The 5301-nt window shown below is 40.1% G+C and overlaps 1 non-coding gene across 1 annotated transcript; it reads left to right on the top strand.

Annotated features, from left to right (window-relative positions):
* The first annotated feature begins 1855 nt into the window (after positions 1 to 1855).
* LOC112804477 (small nucleolar RNA R71) lies at positions 1856 to 1959 on the top strand. Its single transcript, XR_003203091.1, has one exon. It is a non-coding gene; the product is annotated as a small nucleolar RNA R71 (small nucleolar RNA).
* The last annotated feature ends 3342 nt before the right edge of the window (positions 1960 to 5301 follow it).

Genomic DNA, 5301 nt, shown 5'->3' with positions numbered 1-5301 from the left:
CAATTTCTTTACAATTCTTCCCTCTCTCTTGAGGATTTCTTCATTGACCCTTATGCCAGGAGAATCCTTCTGATCTGTTTCTATTGATTCTTGTGGCTTTAACTCTTGCAATTCTTGTTTGCCTTCCAAGGACTGTTTCAGAGTTTCAGCTGCTGGATTGCTTTCCTCCAAACACAGATGGCTACTATCATCCTTAGGCTTTTCAGGTTCTGGTTCAGGCTCAGATGCAGGTTTGAAAACATGGAAAATGAGCTGTTCATCATGTATTCTCAAAATTAGCTCTCCTTGTTCTACATCTATGAGCGCTCTAGCAGTGGCTAGAAATGGCCTTCCCAGAATGATAGGGTGTAGGTAGCTTTCCTCGATGTCCAAAATGACAAAGTCTGTGGGGAAGAAATAATTTCCCACTTTCACCAGCACATTCTCAACTACCCCTTCAGCTTGCTTCTGAGTTTTGTCAGCCAGTTGTATGATTACATCAGTGGATCTCACCTCATTCAGTTGTAGCCTCTTCATAAGAGTCAGAGGCATCACATTTATGCTAGCTCCTAGATCACAGAATCCTCTGTCAATTTTTGTTTCCCTTATGATGCAGGGGATATGAAAACTTCCTGGGTCTGTTTTCTTAGAGACTATGTCCTTCTTGATGAGGGCACTACATTCTTTGTTCATTATTACAGTTTGTCCTCCCTTCAAAACTCTTTTCTTGCTCAGCAATTCCTTCAAATACTTGATATGTGTAGGCATCTGCTGGAGAATCTCAAGAAAGGGAATATTGATATGGAGAGACTTAAATGTCTCTAAAAACCTTGAATATGTTTTCCCTTTTTCACCTCCTCCTAACCTCTGAGGAAATGGTGCTTTTGGTTGGTATGTTTCCAGCATGCCTTTATTTTGCAGTTCCTTGGCTTGCTCAGTTTCACTTTCCTGCTTAGCTTCTTCCACACCTTCCTTCAAGATTTCTGGCTCCTGTTCTGAGGGTCTGATTCCTTCTTCTTCTGAGACTTCCTTCAATATGGTGATGGCCTTGCATTCTTCCCTTGCAATAGCCTTGGCAGCATGAGAAACGCTTGGCCCAGGGGTTTGCTTAGACAAATACCCAATTTGATTTTCTAGCTTCTGGATGGCAGCTCCTTGGTTTTGCAAGTTAGAATTTACTTCTTCCTTAAAGGCTTTCAATTCGGTTATGTCTTGACCCATGGTTGCAAGCATTCCTTCTATCCTGTTTAATTGATCTTGAAATTGTTGGTTCGGATTAGGTTGGGCAGGTTGATTATTTTGGCCATGATATGGTGGTTGGGAGTAAGTGTTTTGTGTGGCTTGGTATGATCTTTGGTTGGAGTTTTGGTATGTGGAATTGTTATGTTGGTTGGGGTTGTAAGGTTTGTGGTTTTGTGGTTGGGTTTGCTGGTTTCCCCACCCAAAGTTTGGGTGGTTTTTCCAGCCTGGGTTGTAAATGTTGGAATATGGATCATATGGTTGCCTTTGTTGATTTCCCACAGAGTTGGCCTCTTCCCAATCACCTCCTTCAGTGCTTACTTCCTCTTGATCTTGTGTGTGTATTGCAGCCACTTGATTTGTTTCTAATTTCCTGGTGAGCTCTGCTAGTTGCTTGGCAAACACCTTGTTTTGGGCTAGAATTGTATCAACATGGTTTAGCTCCATGACTCTCTTAGTGTTGTATCTCTCTGAAGCATAGTAGTACTCATTCTCAGCCACTGTCTCAATCACTTCAATGGCTTCTTCCACAGTCTTCTTCCTGTTCAATGAACCTCCTGATGAATGGTCTACAGCCTTCCTTGATTCATAAGAAAGTCCATTATAGAAAATATGCAATTGCACCCAGTCATGGAACATGTCTGGTGGGCATTTCCTTGTCAAATCCTTGAACCTCTCCCATGCCTTGTAGAGAGTTTCACCATCTTGTTGTCTAAAAGTCTGAACCTCAGATCGAAGCCTATTGACCTTTTGTGGGGGGTAGAAACGTGCCAGAAACGTGCTTTCCACCTCATCCCAGGTTGTTAGGCTCCTCCTTGGGAATGATTCCAGCCACTTAGCTGCCTTGTCCCTAAGTGAAAATGGGAACAAGAGCAGTTTATAGGCATCTTCCTGGACTCCATTGGACTTCACAGTGTCGCAAATTCTCAGGAATTTTGTGAGATGTTGGTTTGGATCTTCATTAGCACTCCCATCAAATGAACAATGATTCTCCACCAGTGATATTAGCTGTGGTTTGAGTTCAAAATTGTTGGCCTGAATGGGTGGTTTCTGAATGCTGCTACCACAATTCCCAGAGGTTGGGTTTATGTATGAACCAAGAACCCTCCTCTCGGGAATGACATTGTTTCCGTCAGCTCTCTCATGGTTGTGAACTTCTCTATCCATGTTGAGATCTAGAGCTTCCTCAAAATTGTCCTCAGATTCTCCTTCAGATTCTTCTTCTCCCAGTACTCTCTTCCCTCTTGCTTCCCTTCTAAGTTTATGAAGGGTCCTCTCTGGTTCGGTATATGGAGGAGTTGATGTCTCTCCTCTCCTACCTATCATACAAGAACACAGAACAGGCAACAAACAAGTGAAATACTCTTGGTTAATGGAAGAGTATGGTTAGAGCAGTTGAGGAATTAATTCAAATAGTTAGTGAGTCAGTGAGTTAGTTGCTTGAATTTAAAGGTATAAAGAAAGAAAGCAAGTAACAGAGTGCAGAAATTAAAATTCAACAAGTAACTTGAACTGAATTAACAAAACAAGAAAAATGCTCAATCTAGTTAACTTCCAATTTGAGAATTGTCAATCGAAAACCAATCCCCGGCAACGGTGCCATAAACTTGATGCTACGATTTTAGGAAATTGCACGATCGGCAAAAATTCCTTCCGGCAAGTGCACCGGTTATCGTCAAGTAAAAACTCACAATAGAGTGAGGTCGAATCCCACAAGGATTGGTTGAGTGAGCAATTCGGATTAGAAGTCTGTTCTAGTTGAGCGGAATCAAGATTTAGATGAGAATTGCGGAATGTAAAATTGGCGGGAAACGTAAATGGCAAGAAATTGAAATTGCGGAATCTTAAATTGCATGAATTAAAGAGCGAGAAGCTAAATTGATGAAATTAAAAAGGGATCGGGGTGATTGCATGAATTTAATTGCAGAATGTAAAGAGAAAGTGGTAGATCAGAAATGGGGAATTCATTGGGTTTCAGGAGATATTGAGATCTCCGAATCAAAACATTTTTATCCCTTCCTCAACCAATGCATTCATTGAATTTTGCTTGGCAATCTTATATGATTGGATCCCAATCCCTTGGCTCACCAATTCTCTCTAAAACCAAACAAATTCCCAATCCCTTGGTTTAAATGTTCATAAGAAGAGATGATGCTCGATCACTGATTATACCACACAGTTTCATGAACCACAATTTGGTAGGATTACATGTCACAATATCCATCCAAACCCCAATCCAATTCACTGTGAGAAAGCTTCTCTAGCATGAATCCTCCATTCCTTTCCCAAGGTTCCGAAGGATTCCAATTATGGATAGTTTCTTTCCCAAGACAACTAACCAATGGAAATAGATCGAGAAGCTTTCTAACAAAATTCAAGAGAAAAGATTGAAGAAGAAGATAAAAACTATTATTGATTCATTGAATTACAATAGAGCTCCCTAACCCAATGAAAGGGGTTTAGTGAGTCATAGCTTTGAATTCAATTACAAAAAGTATGAAAACTCGAAAAATGATCCAAAGTTTCTTTTTCTAACTTAAATTCTATCCTATTTATACACTTTCTAAATTGAGCTTCTGTTGTGTTTCTTGGGCTTTGAGGCCTTTCCCTGATTTCCTTTTGCTTTGGGTTTATGATCCATAATCCTGATGAGGCTGCTGATCCAATTCTGTAACATTCATTGAGCCAACTTAGTGATAATCAAGTAATGACACATGACTCAACAAATTGAAATTCCAGACTCATCAATTCTTCAGGCCCAATCCCATAAACCATGATATTCAATTGGGTTTCATACCAGAGTACGTTTAAGTTAATGTTTGTTCTCAAATGCTAACTTAAACTGCAATATCTTTGGCCCAGAAACCTTTTCAAATAGTGGCGTTTAAGTTGCAGTTTAAGCTTAAACTGCAACTTAAACGCCAGACACTTCCAGTGATGCCTTTTGTGGAAGCACGTTTAAGTTCCAGTTTAAGCTTAAACTGGAACTTAAACGTTGGACACTCCTGGAGGTGGTATAACTCAAGCACGTTTAAGCTTCAGTTTAAGGTTAAACTGAAGCTTAAACGTGGAAATGGAAGAAAGCAACCCTGGAGGGTAAAGTAGTCGAACACGTTTAAGCTTCAGTTTAAGGTTAAACTGAAGCTTAAACGTGGAAATGGAAGAAAGCAACCCTGGAGTGTGGAATGGTCGAACACGTTTAAGCTTCAGTTTAAGCTTAAACTGAAGCTTAAACGTGGAAATGAAGAAAGCATCCCTGGAGGAGAATTTTGGTCGAACACGTTTAAGCTCCAGTTTAAGGTTAAACTGGAGCTTAAACGTGGAAATGGCTCCCTGGTGCATTTCTCATTTCTGGCGTTTAACTTCCAGTTTAAGGTTAAACTGGAGATTAAACGCCACTTCCAGCTTTTCCTCAGCTTTCATGATTTTGGCGTTTAAGCTCCAGTTTAAGCTTAAACTGGAGCTTAAACGCCACTGATAGTTCCCAGCATTATATGGCTTGGCAGTTTAAGTTCCAGTTTAAGCTTAAACTGGAACTTAAACTCCACATGTGATATTCAAGCTTCCTTTATTGATTTTGTTGCTTCCTTGCCTAGCCTCTTCTTCCCTGAAATCATCCAAACAACTGCATCAAAGTCTTGCAAAATTTCATGAGAAATCTTCCATTCATAGCATTCAAGTAATATAACTAAAAACTCATGGAATTTGCATCAAAATCATACTGTTTGGATGGTTCATTGCTTTGTTATTCATTTAACCATTCTTGGTTACTTTAAGCTCAAGAAAATGCATAAAACAACTAAAACTAACAGAAAAATGCTAGTGAAACTAGCCTAAGATGCCTTGGCATCAGTTAACGTGAGCTTTAACGTGAAAGAAGGGGCACACTTGAACGTTAGTGACAATGTTGAGTGTCATTAACGTTCTCGAAGGATAACAAGGCAACGTTAAAAGCCACGTTAACCCAGCTAACGTGGGCTTTAACGTAAGGCAAAGTGGTGCATGGCAACGTTCTCGAACTTGTATTTTCACTAACTGTTAAACACCCCTAACGTCTTGAGCTAAAGTCTCTGCCCACTTCAC

Source organism: Arachis hypogaea, chromosome 5 (genome assembly GCF_003086295.3).
Source record: "Arachis hypogaea cultivar Tifrunner chromosome 5, arahy.Tifrunner.gnm2.J5K5, whole genome shotgun sequence".
NCBI classification, from domain to species: Eukaryota; Viridiplantae; Streptophyta; class Magnoliopsida; order Fabales; family Fabaceae; genus Arachis; species Arachis hypogaea.
Note: the sequence above shows the minus strand (reverse complement) of the source record. Positions and strands in the feature narration are given on the sequence as shown.